General features: G+C 45.6%; 1 pseudogene; it reads left to right on the top strand.

Annotated features, from left to right (window-relative positions):
- Positions 1 to 8,714: 8,714 nt before the first annotated feature.
- LOC143999225 (5S ribosomal RNA) lies at positions 8,715 to 8,833 on the top strand (annotated as a pseudogene).
- The last annotated feature ends 9,433 nt before the right edge of the window (positions 8,834 to 18,266 follow it).

The following is an 18,266-nucleotide window of genomic DNA, read 5'->3' as shown; positions in this document are numbered from 1 at the left end:
AAGTCTGCACACACTAGCCTCTTTGTGTAAAACAGCCTCTCCCTCAGTATAACCTCGCCTCCATCTCTGCATATCCAGTACGTTCTTCTGTATAATCTAGCCTGTCTTTTGTACACATTAGCCTCTCTGTATAAACTAGCTGGTCTTCTGTATACACTATTCCGTCTGTATACACTAGCAAGTCTGTGTAACCCGGTCTCTCTCTCCCTAGAAAACACCAACCCTGGCCCTGACAGAGGAGGAGGGTTTAATAGTCCCTCAGACTCCTCCCACAAATACGGGCTGGCCTGCGGTCAGCCTTCCCACTTGTAATCGGAGTCTTCAAGTGGGAAATGCGATATTACTTAACCACTTCCCACCCGGCCAATGCACATATACGGCCGGGTGGGAGCCGTCTACTTCTGATAGGACGTTCAGGAATGTCAATCAGGGCTCTGTGATTGGCCCTCCTGATCACATGACGGCCGTGTCCAATCACGGCCGTCATGTGATGTAAACAAACAGCCGGTTGCTAGGCAATCGGCTCCTCCTCTCCTCACACAGAAGTCATCGCTGAGGAGAGGAGAGTAGATTGCTGCAGCCGGCTGATGATCAGTGAGTATGAGCTGTTTTTTACAGCTTTTTACTCACTGATCTTCAGTCTAGTGTAAACACACAACACACCACACAGTGTAAACACAGTCCCCACATATGTCCCCATAACACACATGTCCCCAAAAAATAAAAACACATGTCCCTAATAATAAAAACATGTCCCCCACATATGTCCCACTAAAATCACTTGTCCCAATGATTATGTGCACACATATGTACGTGATCACCTGCACACATATGTACATGATCATTTGCGTACATATGTCCGTGATCACACAAACCAATTATTATACACTTAACGGATTTTTTTTTACCAAAAACATGTAGCAGAATACATTTTGGCTTAAATTTATGACAAAATTTGATTTTATTGGATTTCTTTTAAAATAGAAAAAAGAAAATATTGTTTTTTTTCCAAATTTCCGCTTTTTTGCGCTTATATCGCAAAAAATAAAAAACGGAGTCGGGAATAAATACCACCAAAATAAATCTCTATTTGTGCGAACAAAATGATAAAAATTTCATTTGGGTACAGTGTAGCATGACCGCGCAATTGTCACTGAAAGCGCTAGAGCGATGAAAGCTGAAAATTGGGCTGGGAAAGAAGGGGGCGAAAGTGCCCTGTATTGTAGTGGTTAAGAACCAAGGCCTGAGGTGTGCCATGGCCTGGATGGTCAGTATGCTTGAAAAGAGGGCAAAAAGACACAAGTATAGGTGGAAAAGGAAAGGTAAAGATCCCATCCATAAAATGACATATGCCCAAACGCCAACTGTAAGTTACCGCTGTGAGAGTAGAACCCACCGACTCTTGACCTGAAGATGAGAAGGAACCCCTTAAGAGCCTGCAAGCTACGCAAACCCAAATGAATGTCCCGTGAAGGATAGGATGAGCCTGATGCCCAAGGTAACCCAGACATGAGAATGAACTTCTTGTGAATGAGAGGATACGTGGGGAAAAGGGAGCAAGGGCTGACCCGAAGAACCCTACAAGAAGATGGCTGAGCAGACTGAAAAAACCCAACACAAGACTGCCTGGGGTATACAGTGAGGCTATTATAATTGGAATGAGGCTGGGGTAATAAGATTGGCTTGGGTATACGGCGAGGTAGACCCTAGAAAAGAAACAGAAATCAGAAAAGTCAAACAAGGTAATACAGATAGGCTAATGTTATTCCCCTGAGCCTGGTGTATACAGAAGAATGGCTAGTGTATACAGAGAGGCTAGTGTGTACAGATGACAAGCTATTGTTTACAGATAGGCTTGTGTATACAGAAGAGAGTCTGGGGAATTCAGTGAGGCTAGTGTATGCAGAGAGGCTGGGACACCGAGACTATTGTAAAAAGAAGGCAGGCTAGTGTATATAGGTTATGGGCACGTGTATACAGAAGACAGAGAGGCTAGTCTATATAGAGGGACTGGTGTACACAGAAAGATTAATGTATACAGAAAGGCTAGCGTGTACAGAAGACATGACTTTATTTTTTGCTAATGCAACTACATCTAAATCATGTAAAGAGTTACAGTGCTTTTTTCATATTTGGTGCTGTTAAAAGGTCAGTAGTGTGTTGTCAGTGGTGATATCAATGTGACAGTTAATGTAGAGAACTACATATATACAAAATAGAGCAAAAGAGTGCTAAGTTTATTTTGTTAAGTCATTGACTGATAGACGTTAAGTAATTGGCCGTTATTGGTTTGGCAGTACATGGTTTATTTTGATGTAAGATAGTTTTATTCTCTACCTATAGCCGAGTTTTAGACGACTTTATTATTAGCATTAGTCGCATTAATCATATTTATTATGCAGAGTGTAAGTATTGTAGTGAGACGATATTGCTTTTGAAAGATTTGTATTATTATACATAGCATTGTTAGTAGACCAATAGGACAATTTACATGGCTTAATATTGCAGAGCGTAATTTAACAGGAAAGAAATCCAAAGCGTTAGTTGCAGTAGCTTCATAAAACTGAGAAATCGTTGCATTACTCTAAATGTAAAAGTTGTTCCGGTAGCACTGAGAAGACTGATATTAGATGAGTGATCTACCCATTCCGTTTACTATTGCAGAGAGATACCGGTTAAATGTTAATATCTTAATATTTATTGCTGCGTGTAAGGTAGAAATAAGATGGTTTTGTGTGAGTTGGTTTACCAGGATATAGAGATCGTAATCTGGTTATTCTAATAATAAATATAGCAAAATAACACAGATTAATATTGAGACAGTATATACAAGTCGAGTTTAAGTGGAAATACACGAAATGACAGCAACGACGTGTGTAGGTTTTTATCAATCGGGTTCATTACGTGTCTTTAATAATGTAGTAAATATACCCCAAATATAGCATAAGGATAAGAAAGGAAAATAACTGGCAGAGGATGACATGGCAAAAAGACAAACTGCATTAGAAATGTGAATGTGAATTAGAGATGAAATGTCAATCCCCATTGGTAACCATTAATAAAGTTAACACGGCTACGTACAGCAAAGTTTGAGCTAAGCAGCTAAATATTCCTTTATATTGCAGAGCTTAAGTATTGCAGTTGAAAAGAGATCGGAAGCGTTTTTTGCAGTAGCTTCAAAATGACTGAGAAATCATTTCATTACTCTAAATGAAAAAGTTATCCCGGTAGCACTGAGTGGACTGATATTAGATGAGTTATCGTTGTAATACAAATTCAGTTTCCTATAGCAGAGAGATACCAGCTAAATGTAAGAAGAGCAATTGAACTGTTCACATCGGTAGCATTGCATTACTCTTAATATGTGAAGCGTGTAAAGAAGCAAAAGATGGTTTTGTATTATCCTAAAAGTAGCAGTATACGTAATAAAGGTGGATTTAGACATAGCAAACCCTATAATCTAATTTAGCAAAATTAGAAAGGATAATATTGAGACAGTATAAACAGGTCGAGTTTAAGTGGAAATACACAAAATATCTAGTTTACCTTTACATTGTTCAATAGAGCCTTGCAAAGTAATACCAAGTTAGAATATCGGACTAGCAATTAGATGAGATGATTGCTGTAATCATAAAATATCAGCAACTTGTCTTTAAGGATGAGAAAGTATAATAACCGGAAAAGTATGAAATTTTAAAGAGACAAATTGCATTAGAGATGTGAGATAGACATGAAATGTCAATCCCCATTGGTTACTTACATGAAACCATTAATACAGTTAACGCGGCTACATACAGCAAAGTGTGAGCTAAGCAGCTAAAGGGTATACATTATTTAAGAGTAAATTAACGTAGCTTGTAAATTCCAACGTGTAAATCGTGCCATTAATTTTGTTACGCACGAAGGCGGCTTACACTGACTTTTCTCCGTTTCCACTGGTTATCCGCATAATGTATCAGTAACCCTGAAAATTAATAGTGATAGACAGTTTACAATAGGATGTATGCTTGATGTGAATGTAAAATAGTTGCATTATGTGTTATTAATGTAATCAAACTTTATTGCTATCCTTTGCTACTGCAACCACTTTCTCGCATTTTGCTGCTTTTAAAAAATGTGTTGCCAGTGTTATGTGTTACAAATGGTTATCAGTGTGACAGTTGAAGTAATATACAAAATAGAGTCAGAAAGAGAATCTCTTTCTATATATACTATATATATTCTCTTTCTATATATACTAGCATAGAGGTAGAGAGATGGTTGCATTATTCTTTTAATGTGCCGGCTTTAAAAGGTTTTAAAAAGATGGTTTTGTGTGAATTTTGCTTTAACGTAAAATTAGCTGTAGACATTATATCTATGGTTACGTTTACAATGATTTAGAGATAGTAATCTCTATAATATAATAATAATAAGTATATTGAGGCAGTAAATATAAATACAGATAAAGTGAATACACAAAAGGGATCAAGAGATTGTTGCAAAGTAATATCCTCATTAAGGCCGATTGTCGGAATAGCAACATAACACGAAATATGAGCACGGCTAAAATACAGAAAAACAGTACATTATTTAGGAGTACAGTAGAATATAGTATAAATTATTTAAGATTAAATTGACTTAGCCTTAAAAAATCTAAGTTTAAATCGTTGAGTAAATCGTTGAGTAAATCGTAAATTTATCAGCTAAGTTAACTCTGAGATTATGATTAATTTGACAATTCCATTACGCGGTCCATTTCCACTGGTATAATCATAATGTAATATCAGTAATTGCTATCAGTAAATGTTAAAATTTTAGACAGATTACATTAGGATGTGGAATTGATATGGATTTAAAAGCGGTACATTAATTTTCTGAAGCATATGGCAGAAAGACGGCTTACACTGCTTTTCTCACATTTTGCTGCGGTAAAAAGAAATGTTTTGTCACTGTGTTTTAACTGTGCAATGATCCTAGTGCAGAGAGATACTCAGTTAATGTCAGAGATACTCGGTTAATGTCAGAAAAACAATAAAACTTTTTACATCGTTAGCTACTCATAATATGTGCAGCATGTCTGGTAGCAAATGGATGGTTTTGTGAACATTTTGCATTACCGTACAATTAGCGGTAGACCTCATCGAAGTGAATAGATTTAACTGGTTTTGAGGTAGTACTCTCTATTTCTAATAATAAATAAAGCAAAATAAGTCAGGATGGTGTGTCGTCAGTGGTGATATCAAAAGTGACAGTTGATGTGGAGAATTACAAATATGCAAAATAGAGCAAAAGAGTGCAAAGTTTATTTTGTTAAGTCATTGACTGATAAGTAATTTTTTAAGTTATTGGCCGTTATTGTTTTGGCAGTACATGGTTTATTTTGATGTATGATAGTTTTATTGCATGCTTGATGTGGGTGATTAAAATCGTGTAGTCTATATTTAGCATAAGAATGAAAAGGCATAACATGGCAATGAGACAAACTCCATTAGAGATGCGAACTAGATGAAATGATTAATTTGTGTCTGTATATCCAAGATTGTCTATTGTTATCACTTAGCCTACCCTCTAAATTCACTAGCCTCTCTATATACACGAGCATGTTTTCTGTTTCTGTATACATTACTCTGTCTTCTTTACACCCTGGCCTGTCTTCTATATACACTCTGTTATACACTAGTTTCTCTGTATACACTAGCCGGTCTTCTGCATACAAAAGCCAGTCTTCGGTATACACTAGCCTATTTTCTGAATACACTAGCCCGTCTTCTGTATGCCCTAGCCTGTCTTCTGTATACATTAGTCTCTCTGTATAAACTAGCATCTCTCTATACCCCAAACTGTCCTCTGTAAACACCTGTCTCTCTTTATAGCCTGTCTAGCCTTTCATCTGTACACACTAGCTTCTCTGTATACACTAAACAGGCTTCTATATAAAATAGCTTCACTGTATGCACTAGCCTCTCTGTATAATCTAGCCTTTATTCTGTATTCACTAGCCTTTCTTCTGTATGCTGTAGTCTTCTATATATACTAGCTTCTCTGTACACCCTTGCATCTCTATAAACACTGTGTAAACTAGCCAGTCTTATGTATACACTCGCCGACTGTATACACCAGACTCTCTGAATACACTAAACCCTCTGTATACCACATCCTGTCTTCTGTATACACTAGACTGTAAAAATTAGCTAGAATACACCAGCCTGTCTTCTGTACCCACTAGACACTCTGTATACACTACCCAGTCTTCTGTATACACTGTCAGCTTTGATGTATACCCAAGCCTGTCTTCTGTATATGCACTGTCCTTTCTGTATACACTCGACTCTCTCTATACACTAATCTCTCTATATACACTAACATCTTTGTATATACTAGCCTCTCTTTAAACTAGCCTCTCTGTGTACCCCAGCCTCACTGTTTACTCTAGCATCTCTGTATACTCAAGCCTATCTGCATGCACGAGTCTGTATTCTGTATTCACTAGCCTTTCTTCTGTATGCTGTAGTCTTCTTTATATACCAGCTTCTCTGTACACCCTTGCATCTCTGTAAACACTGTGTAAACTAGCCAGTCTTATTTATACACTCGCCGACTGTATACACTAGACTCTCTGAATACCTAGCCTATGTTCTGAATACACTAGCCCGTCTTCTGTCTTCTGTATGCCCTCTCTGTATAAACTAGCATCTTTCTATACCCCAAACTGTCCTCTGTAAACACTTGTCTCTCTTTATAGCCTGTTTAGCCTTTCTTCTGTACACACTAGCTTCTCTGTATACACTAACCAGGCTTCTATATAAAATAGCTTCACTGTATGCACTAGCCTCTCTGTATAATCTAGCCTCTCTTTATACCCTAGATAGTGTTCTGCATACACTAGCCTCTCCGTAGAAGCCAGCATTTATTCTGTATTCACTAGCCTTTCTTCTGTATGCTGTAGTCTTCTATATATACTAGCTTCTCTGTACACCCTTGCATCTCCATACACCAGACTCTCTGAATACACTAAACCCTCTGTATACCACAGCCTGTCTTCTGTATACACTAGACTTTAAAAACTAGCTAGAATACACCAGCCTGTCTTCTGTATCCACTAGATTCTCTGTATACACTACCCAGGCTTCTGTATACACTGTCAGCTTGGATGTATACCCAAGCCTGTCTTCTGTATACACTAGTCTCTCTATATGCACTGTCCTATCTGTATACACTCGACTCTCTCTATACACTAACATCTTTGTATATACTAGCCTCTCTTTAAACTAGCCTTTCTGTGTACCCCAGCCTCACTGTTTACTCTAGCATCTCTGTATACTCAAGCCTATCTGCATACACGAGTCTGTATTCTGTATACACTAGCCTCTCTTTAAACTAGTCTCTGTATACCCCAGAATAACTGTATACTCTAGCCTCTCAGTATACACTAGCATTTCTGTACACATCACCCTATCTGTATTCACTAGCCTCTCTGTATACCCCAGCCTGCCTCTCTCTATACACTAGCTTTTCTTCTGAATATAATAGTCTCAGTCTCTCTCTATAACCAAGCCTGTTTTCTCTATACATTAGCATGTGTCCTGTATACACTAGCCTGTCTTCTTTATTCTCTAGCCTACCTTCTGTATACCTTAGCCTCTCTGTATAAACTAGCCTTCCTTCTATATACACTGCCATTTATGAGGTAAACAAAGAGTCTAGTGTACATAAACGACAGGCTAGAGTATAAAGAGAGGATAGGGTATACAGAAGAAAGCCTAGTGTATACAGAACACAGGCTAGTACCCTGAGCCTGGGTGAGAGAGGATGAGGAGCATTAGGAGGGCTTGGTCTTTCACATCCGACCAAGCCATGATGTGGCTCAACACGTCCAGCTGCTGAAAATAAGGACATGCGTGGGAGGCACACAACACCCACTGTAACAGTGCTAGGTTCCTGCATTACAGAAACAGAACACCAGCAATAAGGGGTATCTTCAGGTGTATACTGTGCAGGAGGCACACAACACCCACTCTAACTTCTGCACTGCCGATGCCTGTATTGCAAAAATTGAACACCAGTAATAAAGGGTAGCTTCAGGTGTGTACTGTGCAGGAGGCACATAACACCCACTGTAACAGTGCTAGGTTCCCAAGCAGTAAAGACACTGTCCCTGCCTATCGTCCTCTTTCCCTGACCGCCGCAACACACTATACAAGGCCGCCGCGCTGGCTGCCTTATATAGTGTGGGGTGTGTACTAAACCCCCTTGAGCTATAATTGGCCACAGGAATACTGCCTGTGGTCAATTGTGGCTCTCCTCTCAGAGGATGTCACATCTGTTCTTATTATATAGAACTTATTATGCTCCTCGTAAACTTTTTCAATTTGGCCGAACGGCCGGACGCAAGTTGCCCCCGGTGCGGGAACATGGGGGGAGACATGATGCACATGTTTTGGAGATGCCCGAAGTTGATCTGCTACTGGACGGAGGTGACAGGAACCATTGATCGGGTGTTTGGAACCTCCACCAGGATGGAGGCGAAGTATTGTCTCCTGGGATTAGTTGAAGGAGTTGGAAACCCGGGAAGCAGCCAGATGGCAGTTCTGAGATGCCTATTTCAGGCAAGTAAACTGATTGCCCAACCCTGCTTAGCCTCCAATGTTGGCATTGACTTGTTTTTTTTAGCTTGTTTCCCAAGATCACCATGTTGGCGTTTGTCAAGATGGTTGAGAGTGCCCAAAGAGATCGCCTATGGCCCCATCCCCTTGAAAGTGCCCGATCTTGTCTGATCTCGGAGGTTAAGCATTGTCGGGCCTGATTAGTAACTGGATGGAAGACCGACTGGGAATACCAGGTGCCGTATGCTTATTTCTTGATCATACATCACGGGACACAGGATCATTACATAATGGGTTATATAGGCACCTCTGGTGATGGGACACTGGTTAACCCCCAATTAAGGAGAATTCCTTCCCTATATAACCCCTCCCATATGGGAGGCACCTAATTTTTCCCTTTGCCAGTGGTGGTTGGTCACGTAAAACATGTGCTATGAAGAAAGTTCTGTGCAGGTCCCTGCGGGGGCCTAAGGGCTACAACAAACCGGATCCATATCTCGGGCCGATATTTTGACTCCCAAGATGATATGGTACCCGGGCCTCGTCATCTGAAGAAACAAGGTTTTGCCTGTAAGTCCTCTCCTATTGGAAGACTGGGCTCTGGGAATACCAGACTTACTGTACTATTTACATAGTGGCACAAAAGTTTCTGGCAGAGTCTTTTACAAGGTCCAGGTAGGAGGTTCTTCTGAGAAGGAACCCCAAAAAAAACCTGAAGGTTGGCACAACTCTGCCCGCCGTGATGGGTGAAGGCTGGAATCTGTCTGTTTTCAGCAATTCCTGCGGCGAGGACAGGTAAGGGAAGTTAATCCTGTATAAATTATATTATGGATTTCTTCATTGAGTAGTTGTATGTCTTACTTGGTTTCCACCACTAGGGGGAGTAAGAGCAGCCTGATGCATACTTACATGCCTTTCAGATACACACGCTCAGTGAAGCCTGGTTCTCCCAGATGACTCATGTCTCCACTGCAATCTCAGCCACAATGAATGTAATACGTAGTCTGGGGGTCCCAGACAGCTCCGATGGCAATTCCCTTCCCCCCTGGATACCGGCAGTCCTCGTGCACGCACACCAAGCACGCTTCCGTGCTAATGGAGGAGGCGGGAGTGTGTTTGCGAGCCGCGTCGTTCGGTGTGCACGGCGCTGTACTGCGCAGTTTTACAGCCCAGAGCGTCAGGGGGCTGTAAGTGGAGACACAGGAGCTGTGGGCAGTAAGCATCCCAAGGGATTGGATCCAGGCAAACCTAAGACAAACCTACTCAGCATCAGGTTGTGCAGTTTAAGCATATATATTTATTGTGAGACTTTAAGCACAACAGTGATTGCACTTTGTACTAGTACCTCTGCTTTGTAGCTTAGGACTATGTCTCCTTGTAAGAGGGTCTCAGGGGGAGATAACAAGGACACTGGTAAGTCACCGCCTAGGTCTAGGGGTTCTAAAAATGCCTGTAGGTTACCATCCCCCCCTGCAAGACTGGAGTCAGCCTCACAGGATGCGTCAGTGCCCCTGTCAGGATTTGCAGCCTCTCCTGATATTTCAGCCCCGGTATACATCACTGAGGACTCCCTTAGGGCTACATTGGAAGGTTTTGAAGGGAGAATCATGAATTTTATTTCAGCTTCCCTGAAAGAAAGCAGGAAAAGGGGTAGATCCCCTCCCTCTGCTGAGATTCCTCTTTCAGATGACACTTCTGACAATGAGGAGAGATCCCTATCTTGGGACAGGTATCTTGAGCAGTCGGATGAATCAGAGGAAGAGGAGAGAGTCCCCTCCTCCCAGGCGCTCAGAAAACAGGTGCAGTATTATACTGAATTGGTGCGTACCACATTCAGAATGCCTGCTGCTGAGATTGCTACGTCCTCTGTTTCTTCCCTGGGAGTCAGGAAAATCCCACAACCTGCCTTTTCCTTTCCAATTAATCCCTTAATGGATAAATTGTTGTATGAGGATTGGGGACATCCCGATAAACTGTTTGCTCCTCCTAAAAGGTTTTCTATGCTTTATCCTCTGGAGGAAAGTTTCACCAAGAAATGGGGGGTCCCATCTGTCGATGCGGCTGTTTCTTGCGTGAATAGAAATCTGACCTGTCCTTTGGATAATGCTCAGGTATTTAAAGATCCAACTGATAAGAAGCTGGAAACATTATTAAAAGCCTCCTTTTGGGGGGGCGTGTCCTGACCATGGAGGAGTGAGGAAGTGCTTCACCTCAGCTCCGCTCCATCGCCGCACATATCAGCTGCCCTCAGCAGGGAAATCCGATCCACATCACCGGGCTCAATGTCCCAACGATCCCGGCAGTCTTCCCGACCGCCGCAGGGTAACAAGAAGCGGCAGGGACAGCTGGATCAGTTCTTCCCGGGCCCCCACAGACAGGGCCGCGATGGACCCAATATCGACCGGGAAACTTCAGAAAGCTGGGAAATCCTCACAGCCTGCTACAGCGACGCCTTCCCAGTCAACCGGACCGTCTCCCCTGGCTTCTCCGGTGCCCTCCCCAGGATCGGTAAGCGATTCGGCCCCCCCTGCATCCCCCGGGTCCCTGGATGGCCGCTCAGAGGTCTCAGACCTCATGGGAGATGACACAATATGCCGCCATATTATGTCTCTCCCCACCAGAGAGGACCTAGAAAAGTTCACTAGCAGAGTGGAGAAGGCTTTCACCGCTGATATTGCCCAGCTTAAAGCTGATACTACACATCTGGGTCACAGAGTGGAGGCCCTGGAGGAAAAACTAGAGGAGACTCTCCCCGCTATTGCTCTGCTGCAATCTAGGTGCCAAACACAAGACCATCAGCTTGAGGTACTGCTGGGGCAATTGGATGATGTTGAAAACCGCAGCAGGAGGGCCAATATCAGGATCAGGGGGCTCCCGGAGGCTACTGGACCCAGGGATATTGTCCCCACTCTGACTGATATCTTTAGGGACATATTGGGACTCCCAGCCACTGCTCCTATTGAAATAGACCGAGCCCACAGAGCACTGCGCCCCCCGTCTCAAGACGCTGACAATCCCAGGGATATAATCTGTAAACTTCACAAATATACTATCAAGGACCGGATTATGAAAAAAGTGCGGGGTAAGCCCTTTTATGATTTTGATGGTGCTCGACTGACTTTCTATCAGGATCTCTCGCGGCGCACCCTTATGCGGCGGAGAGCCCTTCGCCCGCTCCTTTCTGTGCTCCAGGCTGCAGGACTGTCCTACCGCTGGGGCTTCCCCTTCTCTCTGCATGTGCTTAAGGATGGCAGGCAGGTGACCCTGCGCACAAAAGACGATCTTCCACATTTTCTATCCTCTCTGGGGCTGAATCCCGTGGACTTTCTGGATTGTAGAGGACCCCCGAGCGACTTGCTTGTCCCCCCCCTTCCTCACAGATGGTCTACAGTCACACGCAAGCATCGACGGAGGGACAGACATAGTTCAACCCGCAACTCTTCAGTGGTTCCTTCTACCACCCGAGACTGATACCGAGCCTGGGCTGTGTGATAGACGGCTGATTGCGGACTTTTTCTACTATGATTGCTGGTGTCTGGGCCTCCCCCCACGGGAATTGTAAATGGGATGTTTTGACCCTGTACCCCCCCCCCCCCCCGGGTGTTCCAGGGACCTGGATGTGCCCTATGCGGCCGAAGACTGTGGCTGCCGTGGCCGCAAGAATTTTTGGTGACTTCTCTCCAGCCCTTGTTACTGTTTGACTATCAGATTAGGCCTACAGGGCGGAGAATGTTTACATTCCCAATGTTGGAAGGTGGTCTGCCACGGCGCCCCCTTTTTCTTCCCTTTGCGGGGCACCAGGGGTGGGGGGAGGGGGGTTTTTAATGTGTTTTGGTTTCTGTTTTTATTTCACCCTTTTCTTTTGCCATCGTAGCTACCTCCGTGACCCCCCCCCTCCGCGGTCTGCAGTTTGCTGTGCGGCTACCGTGGCGGGGGGGCCTCTGCCAGGGATCGGCCAGACTCCACGTCCCCGAATGCAATCAGCCCACACTGGGCTTCACCCCTTTTTTCCTCCTCTTTTATTTTTTACTTTTGTTGCTTTTTTGGATCGGTTTTTCTCCCGAATTGAGGCTATTCTGCTCTCAGATGTGGTGGGCGGGGCGGGGACCTTCCTTTTCCCCCTTGTTTTGGTTTACGTTCCCCACATAGGCCATCCATCCATGGGTTTAGTTCCCTGTTGGGACTTTAGGAGGGGGCTAGGAGCCCCCCCCGGATAGTGGGGTGGGTCCCATCTCCTCCCAAACTGCTGCATTGTCTAATTTTGATGTAGCTGTTTTGTTTTTATGTTGTTGGTATTTTTGTACTATTTTTTTGTGTTTTTTATCTCCCTATCTCTCCCCTTTTCTTCTCCCTCTTTTTTCACTCCCCCCTTTTCCTAGGAGCCTGCTGTTGCTGCGGTCCTTACACCAGGCGGGTTGGGACGCTCGCCCAGTCCTCCACCCTCCAACTCTCCCATGTCTACACTCCAGGTAATTTCCTACAATTTACGGGGTCTCTGCTCTCCGGGGAAGAGGAACAAATTGTGGTGGGAACTTAAAAAGTTGAAGGCCCAAGTGGTCTTCCTGCAGGAAACACATTTCACCAGCCATTCCCTACCCAGGTTGCCCACCCATATGTTTAATCAGTGGTTTCACAGTACATCTCCTAAGGCCAAGTCCAGAGGGACTGCCATAGCGTTCCATAAGACGTGCCCTTTTCAGCCAGTGGATAGCAAAATTGACCCTCAGGGCCGATTTGTTTTCCTAAAGGGCACCTTCCTGGACGCTACCCTTGACCTATTGACAGACTTTAAAGCCGGGTATTTAATTTTAGGCGGGGACTTTAATGTCTGCCCGGACCATCTGCTCGACACTTCGAGCACCCGACCCTCACACTCCCATGCCTTTTTCAAACACTTTCGCAAATCACTGCAGGCACACCTTTTACTTGATATCTGGAGGATTTTGCATCCCTCGGGACGAGACTTTAGCTATTACTCGTCCGTCCATGACGTATACACGTGCATAGACCATGTCTATGTTGACCGTTCCACGCTTGAGCTTCTGTAGACGGCATCCATTGGCAGCATCACCCTTTCGGACCATGCACCGGTTGGCGTGACCATTCAATTACCATCTGGTCCCCACAGGGCCTGGACGTGGAGACTGAACGAAAATCTCTTGGATGACTCTGCTGCGGTTGCCAAGGTGTCGGAGACCATCTCCCACTATTTTAGGGAAAACGCCTCGGATGAGATAAGTGCGGGTGTGCTTTGGGAGGGGCACAAAGCCGTGATTAGAGGGGAACTGATATCATTGGGTTCCCAAATCAAGAAAGCACGTCAAGAGGATTTCAACAGGGTTCTGGCCGCCTTACAGGCGGCAGAACTCTCCCATAAGCAGGGGGGGAGCCCAGAGGCTAAGCAGAAGCTTTTTGAATTGCGTGACCTGTTTTTACGTTTATTAGATCGCCACACGTGTAGGCAGGCCAGGCATCTTTCACACAGGTACTATGAACATGGAAACAAATGCGGCCGTATGCTGGCCAGGGCCCTTCGCAAGAAACATGCTCAAGCTTATGTACAGAAGCTCCGTTCCCCCTCGGGTGCCGTTTGGGTCCAATCCAACAAGATTGCCTTGGGGTTCCAGGAATTTTACGCCCAACTTTATAACCTTTCCCCGGCCTCGCCCGCACACGCTCAGCCTCCCAAGTCTGCTGCCATTCAAGAATTTTTAGCGTCGGCGAGAGTCCCTACACTTACGGCGGAACAATGCGTCGACTTGGAGCGGCCGATTTCGCCGGAGGAAATTGCGCTAACGGTGAAATCCCTGCCCAAGGGCAAGAGCCCGGGATCGGATGGTTTTTTGGGTTCCTACTATAAGATCTTCCTGCCCCTCTTAACGCCACATATGTGCACCTACTTTAATTCCATCGCGGAGGGGAAGCCTATCCCAACCGAAGCACTGTTGGCACACATTACGGTGCTGCCAAAAGAGGGCAAAGATCCTACCGTCCCCCAGAGCTATCGACCGATTTCCCTTCTTAACGTCGATATTAAGATTCTAGCAAAAGTCCTGGCAAACAGACTTTGGAGTCTTATGCCCCAAATTATTCACCCAGACCAAGCAGGGTTTATTCGTGGCAGGGAGGCAAGAGATAACTCCATCAGGGCAATCCAACTCATTCATTGGGCACGTAACAGTCCTGATCCTAAACCTTGTATCGTCCTTTCGATGGACGCCGAAAAGGCGTTTGACCGCGTCGACTGGGGGTACTTATGGGCGGTACTGGAGGCTCAGGGGTTGGGGACGCATATGATGTCCTCGATTATGGCCTTGTACTCCACTCCGTGTGCACAGGTGAAGGTGAATGGGGTGCTTTCCTCCTGGTTCCCGATTCGAAACGGCACGAGACAGGGGTGTCCACTGTCTCCTCTCCTTTTTGCCTTGGTACTGGAACCACTGCTCTGCAGGGTGAGGGCGAACGCAGACATTAGAGGCCTGAAGGTTGGGATGACGGAGCACAAACTGTCGGCGTATGCGGACGATGTGCTCCTTTATCTCTCTGAACCCCTGATCTCGTTGCCGGTTCTGTTGAAGGAGCTGAGGACTTTTGGTGAGTTATCCAATTTCAAGATAAACCTTTCCAAATCGGAGATTTTGCCTATTCACCTTGCCCCGCCTCAAGCGGACCACCTGCAATTAGCATTCCCCTTTACCTGGGCCACGTCTTCTATTAAATACCTGGGCATCCAGTTGACCAACTGCTTTAATGCCTTATATGCCGCTAATTTCCCCCCCTTATTACATGCGATCAAGGCGGATTTGTTGCAGTGGACCAAAACCGCTTTTACGTGGTTCGGCCGCATTAATATTATTAAAATGAATATCCTGCCCCGAGTATTATTCTTTTTACAAATGATACCCATCTCCCTCCCTAAACTGTTTTTTACCCAATTGAATAGCATTCTGTCGACATTTGTGTGGAACACAAAGAAACCTAGAATAGCCATGGCCTTGCTGAAACGCTCGAAGCTGACGGGGGGTCTGGGGGTTCCGGATATCCAGAGGTACCACAGGGCTATTGTTCTACAGAGGATACTTAATTGGAAATTTCATACTAAGTCAAAAGTGTGGGTCTCTCTGTAAAAATGGCTAGCTGGGAGAGATTTGGCTTATGCGCCCTGGTTGTCCCCAGAATATAGGGGGTTATCGGTGGATGTCTCCCCGCTCACTGTACAGTCTCTTTTGATTTGGGACAAACTGAACAAGACGCTGGGCCTATCCCCCCCTGTTTCTCCGCTTGCCCTGCTGGGAGGGTTCTTATGGTTCCCGCCAGGGGAGCGGAGGGCCTTTTTTGTCCCCTGGGCAGCTGACGGGAATGCCAGTTGTGGACAGTTTCTCAGCGGTGGCCAAACGGTCAGCTATGAATCCCTGCAGACCAGGCATGCGCAGACAGCTATGAATTTTTGGCGATACAGGCAATTGCACCACTTTTTTGAAGCCCATGGCCACTTAATCAGGGACGAAGCGCACCTTACACCATTACACTCCCCACCTGATCTCCGAATTATATCACTTGCTGGGCTGTGTTACCGAGGTCGTTAGACCGACATACATACGGGTCTGGGAGAGGGAGCTACAACTTGACTTTTCCGCGGCCCAACTGTCCCACCTCTACAAACTCACGTACGCTAGCTCCATGGAGTCCAAAACCCAAGAAACTAATTTTAAAGTACTGTCTCGCTGGTACAGAGTGCCGGCAGACTTAGCACGTATCTACCCTTCGGTATCGGACCGGTGCTGGAGGGAATGTGGCCAATTGGGCACCCTCCTTCATATTTGGTGGGATTGCCCACGAATCAAGCCATTCTGGGAGGACATCCGATCCCGCATAGAGGCAGTTTTGCATCTTGATGTGCCACTGTCTCCGGCCAACTATCTTTTGCACATTCCTCCGATCCCGATTGGTAGATACAAAAAAAGCCCTCTGCCGCATCTGTTGAACGCGGCCAGACGTCTTATACCGATTTACTGGAAACAAACTAGGACTCCCACAGTGGAGGACTGGGTCAAAAAAGTGAATGACATCAGAGAAGCGGAATATTGGGTGGCAACCTGTAGGGGTACACGGGCTAAGTGTGACAGCATATGGCAATCATGGACAGTCTACATGTCCGAAACTATATACGCTACCTCCAGTCTGGACTTGGCTCTACTGGAGCTAGCGGAACCCTCTTTGAGATCCCGCACACACAATGATGTTCCCACCTAGTGGCTGTTTTTCACCTTCTTGCCCCATGGACGGAGAGACGACTTTGCTGCTGAGACTCGCCTGGTGCTGGACCGCTGCACTTCGCAGGGATGTCAAGTAGGCTCCACCCTCCTCCCTTACCCTATCCCCCAATCCCCTCTCTACCCCTTCTTGCCTCTCTCTCACCCTTCCTACTGTTCTTTTTTACCTTCTTTCTCTGTATTCCACACTATAAGATGTTGCCTTTTATTGACCTACGTGGTATTGAGCTGTGGTGGTGCGTTAGGCTTCCTGTGGGCTGGCTGGCCCTGCGGCCACTTTGTTTGGCTGACGGGGGGAATCCCTCTGTCCGGAGGGGTCCATGCTGGGACGTCCCTCCTGGGCGGGGGGGTTGCTGTGGGCCTGTCCTACCCCCGGGGGACGCTCGGGAGAGGTTGCTGGAGGTGATTGTGCCCCCCTCTCCTGGGCGGCCCCTGGGGGTGGTCCCATGCCTCCCCGGCCTTTTGTATGACGGGAGGTGGGGGACTGGGCTCCGGCCCGTCCTCTCCTTTCCGCTCAGAGGCACCTTGGAGCGGGGCCCTAGCCCACGGAGGCCGGACTTGATGTGTATGAGCTAGAAGACACTCCAGACGTTCATCTCCACCCGTTTGCCTAATTCATGTGTCTGGTTTGAGCCGCCAACTCTTGGCCACTGGGTCAGTTTTTATGGGTGTCATTATTTCCTACAGTTTATTTGTTCTTTGTTTGGTCCTGACACACCTGTCTAATGTATACTTAAGTGTGTTTCAATGTCAAAATATCTCAAAATAAAGATTTTACAAAAAAAAAAAGCCTCCTTTTCCATGACTGGCACTGTAGTGCAACTTACAGTCGCAGCTGTGGGGTTGTGTCAGTTCCTCAAGGAACAGGTTAAGCAGATGCTTGGCCTCCTTCCCAGTGAGGAAGTGGAGAATTATGCAGAAATACCTCAAATTCTGTGTTTCCTGATTGATGCGATTTCGGATTCTGTCCAACAAGCATCTCGTTTGTCTCTCCTGTTGGTACACATGCGAAGGGCCCTATGGCTAAAGAATTGGGCAAGCTGAGCTATCATGCAAGAAGCATTTGATTGGGTTCCCGTTTAAAGGGGAACATTTGTTTGTAGAAGAATTAGACAAATTCGTCCAAAAAATTTCAGGGGGTAAATCTACTCTCCTTCCAGTCAAAAGGAGCAAACGTCCATCATTTAGGCGTTCTCTCTCTCCCGGAGCATCAAGCTCTAAGCAGTGGTGACGGCCTTCTCAACCCCCCTCTACAGGAAAGGCTCAAGGCCGGGCCCAGGGGCAGAAGAAATCCTGAGGGCGAAAGCCTGCCAAGCAGAGCCCGAAAGCTTCCTTGTGAAGGAGCGCCCCCGCTCGGCCAAGTGGGGGGAAGGCTCTTGCAGTTTGCAGAAGCCTGGCGGGAAGAGAT

This window comes from Lithobates pipiens, unplaced genomic scaffold (assembly GCF_037356315.1).
Source record: "Lithobates pipiens isolate NorthernLeopardFrog02 unplaced genomic scaffold, aLitPip1_a1.2 Scaffold_19, whole genome shotgun sequence".
Lineage (NCBI taxonomy): Eukaryota > Metazoa > Chordata > Amphibia > Anura > Ranidae > Lithobates > Lithobates pipiens.
The sequence above is the reverse complement of the archived record's forward strand: the minus strand, read 5'-3'. Positions and strand labels throughout refer to the sequence as shown.